The sequence below is a fragment of the Heptranchias perlo genome, chromosome 17, assembly GCF_035084215.1.
Source record: "Heptranchias perlo isolate sHepPer1 chromosome 17, sHepPer1.hap1, whole genome shotgun sequence".
NCBI classification, from domain to species: Eukaryota; Metazoa; Chordata; class Chondrichthyes; order Hexanchiformes; family Hexanchidae; genus Heptranchias; species Heptranchias perlo.
Window position 1 is genome coordinate 18,389,702 of NC_090341.1, and position 19,781 is coordinate 18,409,482.

A 19,781-nucleotide genomic window follows, 5' to 3' on the forward strand; every position below is an offset into this window, starting at 1 on the left:
TTCCTGTTGATAAATTTGCCAGAGTCCTTGAGTGGAGTCTTCAGAGTTACGTGGGTATCTCCATTAACCTCTTGCATCCTGGTGAAGCCAAGAAGCCTGTGGAAGCCGATGACCCTGTCCCTTGATTTGATGAAGTTCGATGCCCTGCGGAAGAGGGCATCGGTCACCTGTTGAATGCATTCCCTCATAAGTGGCAAGTAACATTCGCGCCAGACAAGTGCCAGGCAATGACCATCTCCAACAAGAGAGAGTCTAACCACCTCCCCTTGGCATTCAACGGCATTACCATCACCGAATCCCCCACCATCAACATCCTGGGGGTCACCATTGACCAGAAACTTAACTGGACCAGCCATATAAATACTGTGGCTACGAGAGCAGGTCAGAGGCTGGGTATTCTGCAGCGGGTGACTCACCTCCTGACTCCCCTAGGCCTTTCCACCATCTACAAGGCACAAGTCAGGAGTGTGATGGAATACTCTCCACTTGCTTGGATGAATGCAGCTCCAACAACACTCAAGAAGCTCGACACCATCCGGGACAAAGCAGGCCGCTTGATTGGCACCCCATCCACCACCCTAAACATTCACTCCCTTCACCACCGGCGCACAGTGGCTGCAGTGCGTACCATCCACAGGATGCACTGCAGGAACTCGCCAAGGCTTCTTCGACAGCACCTCCCAAACCCGCGACCTCTACCAGCTAGAAGACAAGAGCAGCAGTTACATGGGAACAACACCACCTGCATGTTCCCCTCCAAGTCACACACCATCCCGACTTGGAAATATATCGCCGTTCCTTCATCGTCGCTGGGTCAAAATCCTGGAACTCCCTTCCTAACAGCACTGTGGGAGAACCTTCACCACACGGACTGCAGCAGTTCAAGAAGGCGGCTCACCACCACCTTCTCAAGGGCAATTAGGGATGGGCAATAAATGCTGGCCTCGCCAGCGACGCCCACATCCCATGAACGAATAAAAAAAAAAACAGCTCCCTGGCTGATATTACAGAGATCTCCAGTGGATGACTGGAAGGAGCCGTAGAAATTGAGGGCTGTCGTTTTGAGGAGTTGGGGAGTTTTCTTGTCCCCAGCTTGCCAGAAGAACGGTGAGTCTGTAGGCCAAGTGACAGCAGGCGTACCAGCCCACTGTCCGATGGAAGTGGGGACTATCCTGGGGGTCCTGGGTAGTGGCCTGGCCCCCCCCCGAAGATCAACAACAACAACTTGCATTTATATAGCGCCTTTAATGTAGTAAAACGTCCCAAGGCGCTTCACAGGAGCGTAAACAAACCAAATTCGACATCGAGCCACATTAGGAGAAAGTAGGACAGGTGACCAAAAGCTTGGTCAAAGAGGTAGGTTTTAAGGAGCGTCTTAAAGGAGGAGAGCGAGGTAGAGAGGCGGACAGGTTGAGGGAGGGAATACCAGAGCTTAAGGCCTTGCCAGCTGAAGGCATGGCCTCTGGTGGATATCTGCGAGTGGCACAGAGCCAGTCTTGTTTATTTCAATTAGGTAACCTCGTCCTGACCCCGTGGGCAGATCCTGATATTTACATCAGATTCAAAGGCCTGCAGATTTTTTGGGAAACTATTTTGATTCTAATAAAAAATGTGCTGTCCAGCTATTCTATCATTCAGTTTTTAATGCACTCTCCTCAGTCACTATAAATGTAAGTGGCAAACTGAGGCCAATAAGTGCTAGGCTCATGTTTGAGTTTAGAATTCATGGGCCCGATGTTACCAGGGCTGTGGGTACTCGGCGGGGGGGCTATCGGGTGCGTGGGTAACGCGCCCGGCGAAATCAGTCAGCCACCCGAGCAATCGCAGCCTAATTGGATCCACTTACCTTCTCCTCCGGGTTCCCCACTGCTGATCTGCGCGTCGGGCGGGCTGCACATGCGCAGTAAGATCTGTCAGCTGGAGGAGCTCTATTTAAAGGGGCAGTCCTCCACTGACAGATGCTGCAACAAATAGCAAAAATTACAGCATGGAGCAGCCCAGGGGGAAGGCTGCTCCCAGTTTAATGATGCCTCACTCCAGGTATCAATACACGGGGTGAGGAGGAGGGGGAGGACAGAGATCCTCCCCCCGGCGGGCGGGAGGAAGCGGCCTGCCTCTGCCACCAGGAAGGCCTGGCTCGAGGTGGCAGAGGAGGTCACCTGCACCACCAACATATCGCCCACCTGCATACAATGCAGGAGGCGCTCCAATGACCTCAGTAGGTCAGCCGAAGTGAGTACACTTACTCATTCCCCTACACTCCGTCTGCCACATCACCGCCCCCACCCCACATCTCCTTCTGCACTGCCAACACTACTCTGTCACATCACCCCTCATACCCACTCAAACCTCATCCTCATCTTACCTGCACTTACTCACCTCGCCAGTACTCATCCCGCCACTACCACTCAACCCAATCCTCATACAATCTCATGGCTCTATCTCATACTCACCCTCTCGTGCATCTCTTTCATGGCCAGCCTCACTCAACCTGCCACTACCTGTGCTGCAGCCACAGGGCATGCATCACATATGTGCAGTAGGCAGCGTAAGGCAATCGTGTCGTGAGCATGAAGTGGATGCACAAGGGTGTTTGATGGTTTGTCACGGTTGTTACTTATATTGAATTTCTGATCAACTCACATTACATATTATATTGGCACCACTACTGCCATGTCTTCACGAATCTTGTCTGGTTTGTGCAATAATGCCCTTTCCTGAGGATCACAATGAAGACCCACAACTGATGCCACCCATTGTGTCACTGCAGAGTGGGTGTAGGTGTATTTGCAGGGCTCTTTTGTGCAGACGGCTGAGAGATGTCGGCAATGTCCCTGGTGGCACCCTGGAAGGATGCGGAGGAGAAGTTGTTGAGGGCAGTGGTGACTTTGACAGCGACAGGTAAGAAGATGGTGCTCGGGCCAGCCGGGAGCAGCTTGGCATGAAGGAGGCTGCAGATGTCCACGACTACATGACGAGTGACTCTGAGCCTCCGTGTGCACTGCTGCTCAGAGAGGTCCAGGAAGCTGAGCCTCGGTCTGTGGACCCTGTGGCGAGGGTAGTGCCCTCTGCGACGCATCTCTCTCTGCAGTAGCCCTCCCTCCTGCTGTTGAGGTGGATGTGTCACAGCACTGTGTTGTGGAGCTCCACGTGTCAGAGGTGGATGGCGAGGCTGGTGATGCTGTTCGCCCTCCGAGGAGGTCATGACTGCAGCTACGGCAGCCCCTATCCAAAAGATGTACATCTGAGGGGGTCCGCAAGGTAGGTACATGTCTCTGGACCCCGGGGTAAGTGTGCAAGTTGGTGACTTTGATTGTCAGGAGGAGGGTGGTGGAGGCCAAACTTTGTCCCAAGTGACAGAGTGACCTCCTGCAATGAGTGAGGGTCTCCCCCACCCCCCACCCATCAAATTGACCTTTGCAGCTGCCACAGGCTGACAGCTGCAACAGGTCCATTTGAACTGGGAGTGTTTCCCCCAGTATGGGAAACAGTCCCAGTTTGCTCTAAAATCCCACCCCTCCTCACATAATCCCTTAATCAGGTCAGTTAATGACCTGAACAAGCAAAATAAATACGTTCAAGTGGCATCCCGCTGGCTTTAATTGCCTGCGGGATTCCCACCAGTGGGGGCTGCGCGCGCACGCCGGCGCGTCAGTGGGGAACCTGGAAGTGCACGGGTTCGAGGCGGGCTCCGGTCCCGCTCCGGGATTTCCCGATTTTCGGGGCCCCCCCGCCAGGAACGCACCCGATAGCGGGTGCTAAAATGCTGCCCCATGTTTGAGTAATATGTAGAGCTCTGACTCTCCCAGCCCTATAGTTATATTACTGGGCACTATAACTGTGGCTGTTTGCTCTCTTCACTGTGCTTTTAATGCTACACTTGTTAATGCAGTACAATCGAAACATTGAAAGCAAAAATCAGGGAATGAAACGAGGGCTTGTGGTAAGGAACTGTGGGAAGAAAGCAAAGATTGATAAAAAATGAGAGAAACCAGAGGGTAAGAGTGATTGACGTGAGAAACAAACCCAGACAAAGCTGAAAGAACTCAAATAAAATGCAGCCAGATTATTTAAAAAGCAGTAAAGCTATTTGGAGTTCTTGTGGAAAGTAACTCATAAAAAGAGCGTGGGTGTATTCAAAGACTGTTTCGTTATTGATGTTACTTCCTGTTTCAGCAGAGGTCTATCTTTTGAGAAATAAGGGTAAGTATCATTAAATAAAAACAGTAAATCCTGGAATTGCATGAGGTGAGTCAGCATTTGTAGCAGAAAGGTCAAAGCATCGAATAAGACCTGCTCGTTCAACATTTTCTACTGTTATTTCAGATTTGCAGTTTTTCCAGTTTTCTCTCCTTCCCTATTCTCCCAAAGGCATTCACTTCTCGCTGTGGCACGGTTCCTTGAGCATCAGGCACTTTCTACTACCTTCTTCAAGTAACCATCATTCATGACAATGAGAGTCAGCAGGCTATTTGGTCGTGAGTGGGGGGACAAACATGGCCGAGCCCAATCCTATCTTCACCTGATGTCTACAAATGTACTTCCAGCTGGGGTGTTGTTGGATAGTAATCAGAAGCAGGGACCCCGTACGATTTTTCTCTTCCTAATCGAGCAGTGCTGAGGCCAGTTCTACTACTTTACTATTAACCCAGCACAGACAATGGATCTTGGCTGAGTTAGTAGTGGGGTTATTGAAGTTACAGCTCTGAATTGCACAGGAACTATATTTTCCCTTTTTATTTCAGCACATTCATTATATCTTTTTTTGATGAAATAGTAAGAGAATTTAATGCACTTTGTTCAAACTAACCTGTTACGGTTTGCTATTTTATATTAGTCAGTGATAAAAGTAGCACTTAAACAGATACATAATATCATTGAGAAGGAGGAGTGGACAGATTTGTTACGTTGTTGACCTGATAACTGGGACTGCCCTCATGATGTACTTTACCTATCTATCCAAATGCAGCCAGTGAATCTCCAGCAATGACTTCTCTTCCTGTCTTACACTGCGACCTCTAGAGTCCATCAAGGATCAGTCCGAGGCCCCCTCCTCTTCCTCATCTATATACAGTCACTTGGTGATATCATCCACAGGCATGGGGTCAGCTCCCATATACATGCTGATGACACCCAGCTCTACCTCTCCATCACCTTCCCCATCCCTACAACCACTGCCATGCTGCTAGATTGCCCATCCAACATCATCTTGGATGAGTCAAAACTTCTTCCAAATGAACATCATTGAACATTGGGAAGACCAAAGCCATCCTTTTCTGTCCCCGCCTTTGCCACTGATTCAATCCTCTCGCTCAAGGTGAACCAGACCATGCAACACCTTGGTTTCCTGTTCAACTCACAGCAACAACTCCACATCATGTCTTGGCCTGGATTTTCCTCCACCATCCTGCCCCAAATTGGGTGGAATAGTGGCGTAAATAGCAGGAGAAATCGAGTGGCTAGGCCTACCGCTGTCTCCTCACCCCGACTTTAATTTCTCTCTCCTGCCCCTTCCCTGTCAGCAGCATGCAGATGCTATGGGGGGGGGGGGAGGGATGAGGGGAGGGGGTGAGCAAAGCCTGAGTTCCTGACACATTTTCCTTATGTCCGCCCCTGTTTCAGCCAAAATTTAGAATAATGTTATGGAAAGGGAATATAAACATTACATTGCTTCGAGACTATAGGAAATATTCCATCCTTTTCTAATGTGCACAGCCAAGGAGGCAGTAAATATTATGTGGGTGATAGGGGCATGCTCACTTTAGCCCAATGATGCCTTTCACATTTTATTACTTTGCAATATCTCTTGAGTAGATCAGATTTGGTTAGTCTTTGGAAGATATACCAAAGCACCATCAATTATGTTTAATCATTCTCTTAAAAGTGTCTCTTTCTTTCCGCCTCTTCTGGTGCTGCAGTATCAGTTGGGTCTTCCTGGGGGACACTGGGATCTGTTTGGTAGCCAGAATCCCACTGGAAGCCCGCCATGAATATATAATGACCCCTGACCTAATCCTGCTTGTCTCTCTCATTTCCTCTTCTTCCTACTCCTGTTCTGCCTCTGGAATAAGGACATAAACAGGAATGGACAAAGTGAACCCCATTGTAAGGGGTCCGTGCCAGAAGGAACAAAGGAACACTAGAACAGGATTGGTCATTCAGCCCCGTGAACCCCATTTAATTCGATCATGCCTGATCTGTACCTCAACTCCATTTATCCGCCTTTGCTCCATATCCCTTGTTACCCTTATCTAACAAAAAATATTGATCTCAGTCTTGAAAATTTCGATTGACCCATCCTCCACAGCCTTTTGGGGGAGAGAGTTCCAGATTTCCACTGCACTTTGTGTGAAGAAGTGCTTTCTGATTTCACTCTTGAATGGCTGAGCTCTAATTTTAATGATGTGGAGATGCCGGTGATGGACTGGGGTGGACAAATGTAAGGAGTCTTACAACACCAGGTGACGAAGGAGGAAAGCTCCGAAAGCTTGTGATTTCAAATAAAGCTGTTGGACTATAACCTGGTGTTGTAAGACTCCTTACTCTAATTTTAAGAATATGACCCCAATAAACAATAACAAACAGTTTAAAGTGACAAAAGGACAATAAAAATAAAAAGCAAAGTATATGAGGTGGGAAGAAAAAGATTTCCTTTCCTGAAACTGCTGAAGGGCAAGCTTGCAGAATCCTTTCGAAGTAGCATAGCTGAGAAAATATTTTACTAATTGCTTCAGTGGAAGCTAATTTCAGACTTGGTTTGCGATCATTCAAAGCATCTGATCTCAACTACTTCCTGGTTTGACAAGTCACGCAATTTTGGCACTTCTAAAGTGGGTGTAGGAACAGAGAGACCTGGGGGTATATGTGCACAAATCTTTGAAGGTGGCGGGACAGATTGAGAAAGCAGTTAAAAAAGCATACGGGATCCTGGGCTTTATAAATAGAGTACAAAAGCAAGGAAGTTATATTGAACCTTTATAAAACACTGGTTCGGCCACAACTGGAGTATTGTGTCCAATTCTGGGCACTGCACTTTAGGAAGGATGTGAAGGCCTTAGAAAGGGTGCATAAAAAGATTTACTGGAATGGTTCCAGGGATGAGGGATTTCAGTTACGTGGATAGACTAGAGAAGCTGGGGTTGTTCTCCTTAGAGCAGAGAAGGTTGAGAGGAGATTTGATCGAAGTATTCAATATCATGAAGGGTTTAGATAAAGTAAATAAAGAGAAACTGTCCCCATTGGAGGAAGGGTTGAGAACCAGAGGATAGAGATTGAAGGTGGCGATCAGGAGTGGGAACCCTGGCTGACTTTTCCCCTCCCTAACCCAGGGGAGCTGAGGTCAAGTGTAGCATCCCTACCGACACCCTGGCTGAGATGGGCCAACTCAGCACAGAGCACGGATCAAACTTTTGACCTTCCTGGTCTGTCTGGCTCAGTTTGTTTGCATATTTATGCTGATTGCCTCTGTTGTGAATTCACAGGGATTTAACTAAACCTTTACCTTTAACAAGGTGGTGCATGGGGTGGTCACGTGATCGAATGGCATGTGATCACATGATTACACATCATGTGATCCAACCTTCAGGACTATGTCCAACCAGAGTTAGCAACCCTAGTAAAGGCTAATTTGAATTACGTCACAGATTTTGTTTGCATATTTAAAACAAGAAATCTGAGATATTTTCTGCATAGCCTCTGGTTAGGTCACATATTTTCCTTTGTGACAGATAACATTATGTTTGGGTGTAGGCCATTCTCAGGAATTAACATTGTTGTGCAACAGGAGTTCACGGTCCTTCTCATTCCATAAAAGATTCTTGAGATTTCAGTACTTAAATTACATTTTATATGCTGATAAAGGGGAATTCTATAGTGATGCTTTTGAACTTTATACACCTTAAAACATAGGTGAGAAAATACAAAGATATAACACTAAACTACACAGTAAAAACAAAATAAACTGTAATTTAGGGATATTGTTCCTTTAATATTCAAAATGCTGCAACCATCTGTGTCATTTTAGCTACCACCGGGAACTATCAGTCTCCAGCACCAGTTACGGTCCTTGCAATGTATAAAGTACCACAGTCAAATATTAAAATGACTTCAGCCCATTTAAACTAAAAGTAGCTATCGGACACAACATTAAAAATGTGAAAAAGCCAATTAGCTCATCCAGCACAGTCCGTCGTCCAGTGCCCTCTGCCAGCCGGCACCCTCTGTTATCCAGTTTTCATTGTCATCCAGCACGCTCTGCCATCCAGAACCCCCTGTCATCTGACGATCTCTGCCATCTAGCACTCGCGATCATCCAGCATACCTGTCATCCAATGCTATCTATCACCCAGTACTTTCTGATCTCCAGATCCATTTTACAACCTGGTCTGACCATTTTTCTCATTTCCTACCCCAAAGCCGCATGCTCCCGCTCATTGCTCCATAAGAAATTAGTCTAATTCCTTTTTGAAAGTTTCAGTAGAGTCAGTGTTTACTGAACTAGAGAGTAGTCTGTTCCACAGATAGGAGGTATGGCAATGTTTCATTTCAGATTGTGAACAGCTTTCCTTTAGATATGCTGCTAGTTTCTGTGAATGTGTAATTCCAAGTTTTAAACTGTGTTTGCCCTGCAGCCTGGTATGATAATGATGTTTATGGATGATAATGCCCTATATATTATTCAAAGGAAGTAATGCCTTACATATTTTACTGATACTTTTGTTTATTTCTTTCCCGTCAACTTGTTCCTTCATTCTTATAAACTCCTTTCCAACATTCCACAGGCTATGATCCCAATACCATCTCCTTATTAATTCGATGCCCAGGGTTAAATGTGATTTCTCTGTAGATTAATGCGCAGGTGGAAGTTTCCAAGCATTCTAAGGGGTGCAGGTCTGATTCCATGGTCTCTGGTACAGAGGCAGGTGGCTAAGGTGCCTGACAGTCTAACAATGCTGTACTTTGTATAGATCTTTATGAGTAGCCATCTGCTCCCAGTTTTAATGAAATCACAGCGCAGGTCAAAGATATAACATATAAAATGCAATTTTCATTTCACACGCTAATATGTTGTTTGTGTCTGTTCCATTTAATAAATATTTTTGATACTTTATTACTTTTAGGTCGAAGGCCAGAGACAGTGGGCTGTTTCCATCGTGGAACTGCTTGAACCTATACAATTGATGGTAGTTCCTGACTGGTGAGTTTGCTTGCTGATAAACCACAAAAGGGTACGTGGGACATCATTCCTTCAAAGTACCAGGATTACATTTGGGGAATTCGGCAGCCAAGTGACGTAGAGTTACATCTTTTTTTCTAATTCCTGTTCCTCTTAAAAGATCTACTTCAGCATCCTGAATCATTTTGCATGTTTTCCTAAAATGTTTTTCACTACTGTGATCTTGGCTGATTTGGACAGGATATCATTGCCATAATTAACATGATGTGGAGATGCCGGTGATGGACTGGGGTTGACAATTGTAAACAATTTTACAACACCAAGTTATAGTCCAGCAATTTTATTTTAAATTCACAAGCTTTCGGAGGCTACCTCCTTCCTCAGGTGAGCGATGTGGAAATGAAATCCTCGAAATGAAGTCGCATTTATAATTCACAGAACAATGCTTGGTGATAACAGACAGTTTTTTCAACTGCCCGTTGCCAAGGCAATCAGTGTGCAGACAGACAGGTGTTACCTGCCAGGTCTCAGAATATACAAATCACCAAAAAAAACAACAAACAAAAAAAAAACAGAGATAGAGAGGTAGAAACATAGAAAAGACAGCAACTGACCCGTTATATTAAAAACAGATAACATTTGTTCGCTGGTGGGGTAACGTGTAGCGTGACATGAACCCAAGATCCCGGTTGAGGCCGTCCTCATGGGTGCGGAACTTGGCTATCAATTTCTGCTCGACGATTTTGCGTTGTCGTGTGTCTCGAAGGCCGCCTTGCAGTACGCTTACCCGAAGGTCGGTGGCTGAATGTCCTTGACTGCTGAAGTGTTCCCCGACTGGGAGGGAACCCTCCTGTTTGGCGATTGTTGCGCGGTGTCCGTTCATCCGTTGTCGCAGTGTCTGCATGGTCTCGCCAATGTACCATGCTCTGGGGCATCCTTTCCTGCAACGTATGAGGTAGACAACGTTGGCCGAGTCACAGGAGTATGAACCATGCACCTGGTGGGTGGTGTCCTCTCGTGTGATGGTGGTATCTGTGTCGATGATCTGGCATGTCTTGCAGAGGTTACCGCGGCAGGGTTGTGTGGTGTCGTGGACGCTGTTCTCTTGAAAGCTAGGTAATTTGCTGCGAACGATGGTCTGTTTGAGGTTGGGTGGCTGTTTAAAGGCGAGTAGTGGAGGTGTGGGGATGGCCATAGCGAGGTGTTCGTCGTCATTGATGACATGTTGAAGGCTGCGGAGAACATGGCGTAGTTTCTCCGCTCCGGGGACGTACTGGACGACAAAGGGTACTCTGTTGGTTGCGTCCCGTGTTAGTCTCCTGAGGAGGTCTATGCGATTTTTTGCTGTGGCCCGTCGGAACTGTCGATCGATGAGTCGAGCGTCATATCCTGTTCTTACTAGGGCGTCTTTCAGCGTCTGTAGGTGTCCATCGCGTTCCTCCTCGTCTGAGCAGACCCTGTGTATTCGCAGGGCCTGTCCATAGGGGATGGCCTCTTTGACGTGGTTAGGGTGGAAGCTGGAAAAGTGGAGCATCGTGAGGTTGTCCGTGGGCTTGCGGTAGAGTGAGGTGCTGAGGTGCCCGTCTTTGATGGAGATTCGTGTGTCCAAGAAAGAAACTGATTCGCAGCAAATTACCTAGCTTTCAAGAGCACCTCACTCTACCGCAAGCCCACGGACAACCTCACGATGCTCCACTTTTCCAGCTTCCACCCTAACCACGTCAAAGAGGCCATCCCCTATGGACAGGCCCTGTGAATACACAGGGTCTGCTCAGACGAGGAGGAACGCGATGGACACCTACAGACGCTGAAAGACGCCCGAGTAAGAACGGGATATGACGCTCGACTCATCGATCGACAGTTCCGACGGGCCACAGCAAAAAATCACATAGACCTCCTCAGGAGACTAACACGGGACGCAACCAACAGAGTACCCTTTGTCGTCCAGTACTTCCCCGGAGCGGAGAAACTACGCCATGTTCTCCGCAGCCTTCAACATGTCATCAATGACGACGAACACCTCGCTATGGCCATCCCCACACCTCCACTACTCGCCTTTAAACAGCCACCCAACCTCAAACAGACCATCGTTCGCAGCAAATTACCTAGCTTTCAAGAGAACAGCGTCCACGACACCACACAACCCTGCCGCGGTAACCTCTGCAAGACATGCCAGATCATCGACACAGATACCACCATCACACGAGAGGACACCACCCACCAGGTGCATGGTTCATACTCCTGTGACTCGGCCAACGTTGTCTACCTCATACGTTGCAGGAAAGGATGCCCCGGAGCATGGTACATTGGCGAGACCATGCAGACACTGCGACAACGGATGAACGGACACCGCGCAACAATCGCCAAACAGGAGGGTTCCCTCCCAGTCGGGGAACACTTCAGCAGTCAAGGACATTCAGCCACCGACCTTCGGGTAAGCGTACTCCAAGGCGGCCTTCGAGACACACGACAACGCAAAATCGTCGAGCAGAAATTGATAGCCAAGTTCCGCACCCATGAGGACGGCCTCAACCGGGATCTTGGGTTCATGTCACGCTACACGTTACCCCACCAGCGAACAAATGTTATCTGTTTTTAATATAACGGGTCAGTTGCTGTCTTTTCTATGTTTCTACCTCTCTATCTCTGTTTTTTTTTGTTTGTTGTTTTTTTTGGTGATTTGTATATTCTGAGACCTGGCAGGTAACACCTGTCTGTCTGCACACTGATTGCCTTGGCAACGGGCAGTTGAAAAAACTGTCTGTTATCACCAAGCATTGTTCTGTGAATTATAAATGCGACTTCATTTCGAGGATTTCATTTCCACATCGCTCACCTGAGGAAGGAGGTAGCCTCCGAAAGCTTGTGAATTTAAAATAAAATTGCTGGACTATAACTTGGTGTTGTAAAATTGTTTACAATAATTAACATGAGAGGAGAAAAGAAATTTAAGACTTTGTACCATGATTGACACTTGATAAAAATTACTAGGCTCTGAGATTGTGCCAAGGTTTAGAGTACTGTTATGGCAATGGAAAACTGGGGCCATAATCTAGATTATTGAAAATATTCTATCACTTGCTGATGTGCACAGCCAAGGAGGAGGCAAACATTTTGTGGGTGATGAAGTCATGCTAGTATTTGCCCAAAGATGCCTATCATGTTAATTGCTCTTCAATATCTTTTAATTAGGTCAGATTTTCAAGCCTCTGAAAAATATACCAATTGGGCCCTCAAAATTATGTTTAGTTTTTCTTGTAAAAATGTTTGAGCTCAGTTGAAAAATATGGAGAAACGCTCAATTAAACTGGCATACCTCCATGGTTGGGCTATTGGAAACTGTCAGATGTTTTGAGATAAACGCTGACACAGATTGCAAACCCATTTTGGTGAATAAAATGGGGGTTATTTTTACAGTGAGATGTACAGAAAAAAAGTTGCATTTTCTTTTCACAAAAGAATAAGAACAATAAGTGAATTTGACAGGTCTAAAAATAACGAAAGAAAGCATCAGAATCTCTCTCCCTCTCTTCCCCCTCCCTCAGTTTCATCCTCTTGGATTGTGTGGGAATGGAGTAGTTTGACCTGAATGAGCTGAAATAGATTTTGGATAGAAATATTTTTATGTGGCATAATATGTACCACAGTAAGTGATGGATCTCTGCATGTACTTAACATAAAAGATTGTATCTTAGCCTGCAAGAGTCTGTTTTGGCCTACTGTTGGTACGAGGGCAATCAACAATTCATGGGGTGAGGGACGGTGGGGGGGGGGGGGGAGGTGAGTGGGAAGAGGTGGTTGGGGTACTAGTTGTCAAGTATTGAGATTTCTGATTATTTGTCCATGGAAGCATTTCAGTGTAACTTCACCGAAGGCTGTGTTGCCTGCCCGTTGCCAAGGTTAAGGATATCACCTCATGGCTGGAGAAGAAATTGGTGCATGAGGGGGAGGATCCAGTTGTCGTGGTCCACATAGGAACCACAACATAGGTAGAACTAGGAATGAGGTTCCGCTGAGGGCGTTTGAGGAGCTAGGGCCCAAATTAGGAAGCAGAACCTCAAAGGTAATAATCTCTGGATTACTACCTGAACCACATGCAAATTGGCATAGGGACAAACAGATCAGAGAGTTAAATGCGTGGCTCAAAGAGTGGTGTGGGAGACAGGGGTTTCAATTCATGAGGCACTGGCACCAGTACTGGGGAAAGAGGGAGCTTTTCCGTTGGGGCGGGCTCCACTTAAACCGGGCTGGAACCAATGCCCTAGTGAATCGAATAACTAGGGGGGTTGATAGGGCTTTGAACTAGAAAGGAGGGGGAGGGTTCAGGTAAGGGTAAATTTATAAATCTAAAGAGAAAAGTCAAGGCCATAGAGCAGTGTAGCAATTTGGGTAAAGATAAGCAGAGTGCGTCAGGAATGGACGGAGAGTTTAACAGTAATAGTGCGTCAGTGAATAAGGTCAAATCAGGGAAAAATAGTTCAAAGTTAAAATTAAAGGTGCTTTATCTGAATGCACGGAGCATTCGTAACAAGGTAGATGAACTAATGGCACAAATAGCGATAAATGGGTTTGATCTATTAGCCATTACTGAGACATGGTTGCACTAGGGTATTTGACTTTTCGAAAAGACAGACAAAATCGAAAAGGATTCAGGGTAGCCCTGATAATAAAGGATGACATAAGGACAGTGATGAGAAATGATCTTGGCTCAGAAGATCAGGAAGTAGAATCAGTAAGGGTGGAGATAAGAAATAACAAGGGACAGAAAACACTGGTGGGAGTAGTTTATAGGCCCCCTAACAGGAGTTATACTGTTGGACAAAGTATTAATCAAGAAATGAGAGGAGCTTGTAACAAAGGTAATGCAATAATCGTGGGGGATTTCAATCTTCATATAGACTGGACAAATCAAATTGGCAGTTTGGAGGACGAGTTCATGGAATGCATTCAAGACTGTTTCCTAGAACAATATGTCATGAGAGCAACCAGGGAACAGGCTAATTTAGATCTTGTCTTGTGTAATGAGACAGGGTTAATTAGTAATCTCATAGAAAGGGATCCTCTGGGGATGAGTGATCATAATATGGTAGAATTTCACATTGAATTTGAGAGTGACGTACTTAAGTCCAAAACTAGAGCCTTAAACTTAAACATAGCCAATTACATAGGTATGAGGGGCAAGTTGACTACGGTTGATTGGGAAATTAGATTAAAAGATATAACGGTAGATAAGCAATGGCAAACATTTAAAGAAATATTTCATAATTCTCAACGAATATACATTCCATTGAGGAATAAAAACTCCACAGGTAAAGTGATCCATCCATGGCTATCTAAAGAAGTTAAGGATAGTATCAGATTAAAAGAAGAGGCTTATAATGTTGCCAAGAAGAGTAGTAAGCCTGAGGATTGGGATAGTTTTAGAAACCAGCAAAAGATGACCATAAAATTGATAAAGAGGGAGAAAATAGAATATGTGCGTAAACTAGCAAGAAATATAAAAACAGATTGTAAGAGCTTCTATAAGTATGTAAAAAGGAAGAGAGTAGCCAAAGTAAACATGGGTCCCTTAGAGGCTGAGACAGGAGAAATTATAATCGGGAATAAGGAAATGGCAGAGATGTTCAACAAATATTTTGTATCTGTCTTCACAGTGGAACATACAAAAAGTATACCAGAAATAGTGGGGAACCAAGGGGCTAATGAGAGTGAGGAACTTAAAGTAATTAATATTAGTGATGAAAAAGTACTGGAGAAATTAATGGGACTAAAAACTGACAAAACCCCTGGACCTGATGGCCTACATCCTAGGGTTCCAAAAGAGGTGGCTGCAGAGATAGTGGATGCATTGGTTATGATCTTCCAAAATTCCCCAGATTCTAGAACGGTCCCAGTGGATTGGAAGGTAGCAGATGTAACACTGCTATTCAAGAAAGAAGGGAGAGAGAAAACAGGGAACTTCAGGCCAGTTAGCCTGACATCAATAGTCGAGAAAATGCTGGAATCTATTATTAAGGACGTGGTAACAGGGGACTTAGAAAATCATAATATGATTAGGCAGAGTCAACATGGTTTTATGCAAGGAAATCATGTTTGACAAATCTATTAGAGTTTTTTGAGGATGTAATTAGCAGGGTAGACAAAGGGGGACCAGTGGGTGTAGTATATTTGAATTTTCAAAAGGCATTCGATAAGGTGCCACATAAGAGGTTGTTACAAAAGATAGGGGATCATAGGGTTGGGGGTAACATATTAGCATGGATAGAGGATTGGTTAATGGACAGAAAGCAGAGAGTAGGAATAAACGGGTCATTTTCAGGTTGGCAGGCTGTAACTAGTGGGGTGCCTCAAGGCTAAGTGCTTGGGCCTCAGCTATTTACAATCTATATTAATGACTTAGATGAAGGGACCGAGTGTAATGTATCCAAGTTTACTGACGATACAAAGCTATGTGGGAAAGTAAGCTGTGAGTAGGACACTGAAGGCTCAATTTTCAAAGAGTGCCATGATGTGGAGTTGCCGGTGATGGACTGGGATTGACAAATGTAAAGAATCTTACAACACCAGGTTATAGTCCAACAGTTTTATTTGAAAATCACAAGCTTTCGGAGATTATCTCCTTCGTCAGGTGAGTGAGTGGGATTCCTTGAACATTTCGCATTTATAGTCAGATAACAATACCTGGTGATTACAGATAATCTTTCCATCTGCCCGTTATCAAGGCAATCAAAGTGTTCAGACAGAGAGATGTTACCTACAGGACCACTGAATATACAAACGGCCAGAACAAAAGATAGAGAGAGAGAGGGAGAAACATCCGAAAGGAAGAGAAAGACAGAGAATGACCCATTGTATTAAAAACAGATAACTTTTATTCGCTGGTGGGGTTACGTGTCGCGTGACATGAACCCAAGATCCCGGTTGAGGCCGTCCTCATGGGTGCGGAACTTGGCTATCAATTTCTGCTCGACGATTTTGCGTTGTCGTGTGTCTCGAAGGCCGCCTTGGAGAACGCTTACCCGAAGATCGGTGGCTGAATGTCCTTGACTGCTGAAGTGTTCCCCGACTGGGAGTGAACCCTCCTGTCTGACGATTGTTGCACGGTGTCCGTTCATCCGTTGTCGCAGTGTCTGCATGGTCTCGCCAATGTACCATGCTCCGGGGCATCCTTTCCTGCAACGTATGAGGTAGACAACGTTGGCCGAGTCACAGGAGTATGAACCATGTACCTGGTGGGTGGTGTCCTCTCGTGTGATGGTGGTATCTGTGTCGATGATCTGGCATGTCTTGCAGAGGTTGCCGTGGCAGGGTTGTGTGGTGTCGTGGACGCTGTTCTCCGGAAAGCTGGGTAATTTGCTGCGAACGATGGTCTGTTTGAGGTTGGGTGGCTGTTTGAAGGCGAGTAGTGGAGGTGTGGGGATGGCCTTAGCGAGGTGTTCGTCGTCATCGATGACATGTTGAAGGCTGCGGAGAACATGGCGTAGTTTCTCCGCCCCGGGGAAGTACTGGACGACGAAGGGTACTCTGTTGGTTGCGTCCCGGGTTAGTCTTCTGAGGAGGTCTATGCGATTTTTCGCTGTGGCCCGTCGGAACTGTCGATCGACGAGTCGAGCGTCATATCCCGTTCTTACGAGGGCGTCTTTCACCGTCTGTAGGTGTCCATTGCGTTCCTCCTCGTCTGAGCAGATCCTGTGTATTCACAGGGCCTGTCCATAGGGGATGGCCTCTTTGACATGGTTAGGGTGGAAGCTGGAAAAGTGGAGCATCGTGAGGTTGTCCGTGGGCTTGCGGTAGAGTGAGGTGCTGAGGTGCCCGTCTTTGATGGAGATTCGTGTGTCCAAGAATGAAACCGATTCTGAGGAGTAGTCCATGGTGAGCTTGATAGTGGGATAGAACTTGTTGATGTTATCGTGTAGTCTCTTCAGTGATTCTTCGCCGTGAGTCCACAGGAAGAAAATGTCGTTGATGTCTCTGGTGTATAGCGTTGGTTGGAGGTCCTGTGCAGTGACGAAGTCCTGCTCGAACTTGTGCATGAAAATGTTGGCGTATTGGGGTGCAAATTTGGTCCCCATGGCTGTTCCGTGTGTTTGGGTAAAGAACTGGTATTCGAAGGTGACGACATTGTGATCCAGGATGAAGCGGATGAGTTGTAGGATGGCGTCTGGAGATTGGCTGTTGTTGGTGTTGAGTATTGATGCTGTTGCAGCGATGCAGTCATCGTGGGGGATACTGGTGTAGAGTGCCGAGACGTCCATCGTGGTGAGAAGTGTTCCTGGTTCAACTGGTCCGTGGGTACTGTAGGAAGTCTGTAGTGTCGCGACAGAAGCTGGGGGTTCCCTGTACGATGGGTTTCAGGATGCCCTCGACGTATCCAGAGAGGTTCTCACACAGGGTTCCGTGCCTGATACGATAGGACGTCCGGGTGTGTTGGCTTTGTGTATCTTTGGGAGGCAGTAGAAGTCTCCCACGCGGGGAGTATGTGGGATGAGAGCGCGTAGGATGCTTTGAAGGTCTGGATCGAAGATCGAAGAATGCGGGATGGCAGCAGGGGGTGGGGGGGAGGTCGTTAATGGGCACGCGGCAAACCCGGATAATAAAAACTTACCATGCCCCACGCGATCGCGAGTTAATTGGTGGCCCTTAACGTGGCTTCCGGGTTTGCCGTCCAAAAGCTGCTCTGTGGGTGGAATGCGCACCCATATGACAGGCTGTCAGCTGGAGTGTCTAGATTTAAAGGGTCAATGCTCCAATGGATTTTGCAGGAGCAAAGACCAAGAACATACAATATGGAGCAGCACAGGGGCAAGGCTGCTCCAAGATGTTATGACACCTCACTCCAGGTGCTACTGACCAGGGTGAAGAGGAGGAGGGAATTTTTTTACCCAGCTGACAGGAGGAAGTGCCCTGCCTCTGCCTCCAAGAAGGCCTGGCTCGAGGTGGCAGAGGAGGTCACCAACATCAGCAACATCTCCCAGCACCTGGGTCCAGAGCAGGAAGCGTTTCAATGACCTAACTCGGTCAGTAAAAGTGAGTACACTTACTGATTCTACTGCGTTCCGTGTTCCACATTAACCACCCCCCCCCACCAACTCATTCTGCACTGCCAAGACTACTCCATCACATCACTCTTCACACCCACTTAAGGCTCATCCTCAACTTACCTGCACTTCCTGAGCACTTCCTCACCATCCCATTTGTGACCCCACCACTACCACTCACCGCAATCCTCATCCAATGTGATGTATCCGTCTCATAGTCACCCTCTGATGCACCTCTTTCACGGTCAGCCTCACCCAAACCAATGCATTCATCGGTTGGCCACTTCACCATCACTCACTCACACGTCTGTACTTTCTCCCCTTCTAGAAGAAGAGAGCTCAGAATGCACGTGAGAGGGTGAGGACTGGAGGGTGGGGCCACAACAAATAGTGGTCCTCACAGATGCGGAGCAGGAGGCCCTGCAGATCAGCCACACCCTCGAGTGCCCGTCCGTCAGGGATGCCTAGACTGGGACCCCACAAACGTATGGTGACACAACTTTAACATTCATCACACACAACATGAATTGATATTAACAATGCTTGGCATGTTGAACACCTCAGTATGCTTATCGCAACATGACATATCTGTGATGATGCTTAATATTGCCTTCTGTTCTCTTACGGACCCTTTAGCAACCTCAGCGACGGCAGAGGGCGATTCCTCAGAGGAGCTCCAGGCCTCTGAGGGTGCACTGTCACATCTTAGTGAGCCATTCACCAGCACAGATACTCACACCTCGGTGGATCCTAGTCGTCAGTTAGTTGGGTTGGCACCTGGTGAGTCACCACACATAAGTGAGCACGAGCAGAAACTGATGGCAGGGGCAGCTGTGGCGAGTCCGCGTCGGTGGGCGCTCTCCTCTCCAGCTCTGCTCAGCTGGACGCAGATGCTGAACCCCAGGGGCCATCCTTTAAGAGGAGAATGATCGGGGGACAGCAGCACATTTGCGAGATACTGGAACAGGTGCCACGCGCACTCTCCACAATAGCACAGAGGATGGAGAAGTCCATCTCCTGCATGAGTGGAATGGTGGCACAGGTACGGGAGTCATCGCGCCCCCCCCCCCCACCATCCTGATGATGTCAATTTGAGGGGGTCCGGAAAGTTGGTCAATATGTGTAAACAGAACAGTTCTGAATGGAAACCAAGAATTCTCAGTCTAAACACAAAGATCTCCCACGAGAACTGAGTGCCTTGCTGCAATAACTCACCTTTTATCCCTATCTGTCAAACAGGGATTTAAATGTCCAAATGGCTGCTGGCTCAAACATGACTCTTTCAACATGAGTGTTTCATACAGCACGGGAAACACACTGAGGCAGAATTAAAATCCTTTCCCTGCCTCAATCACCATAAAATTAAGTACTTTAACAACTTTAACTATCTTAATGACTGCTTTAAATATCAGCCTGCCAGCTTTAATTGCCGGTGAGAATTCTGGATTCCTGAAGCATGCGCGTTCCCAGATGCGTCTGTTAGAAACGCTGAAGTCAACGGGTTGGAGCCGGCTTCCTTTCCTGTTCTGGATTTTCTCAATTTTCATTGCCCCCAACGCATCCATTTG

At 46.8% G+C, this 19,781-nt stretch overlaps 1 long non-coding RNA gene across 2 annotated transcripts in view; it reads left to right on the forward strand.

The window, feature by feature from the left end:
* The window catches only part of LOC137334128 (uncharacterized), an 84,023-nt gene that overhangs the window by 11,966 nt on the left and 52,276 nt on the right, over positions 1–19,781 (forward strand). For both annotated transcript variants that reach the window (XR_010966070.1, XR_010966071.1), the window contains exon 2: positions 9,120–9,196. This is a non-coding gene — a long non-coding RNA (uncharacterized lncRNA). The remainder of the gene's footprint in view (positions 1–9,119; positions 9,197–19,781) is intronic.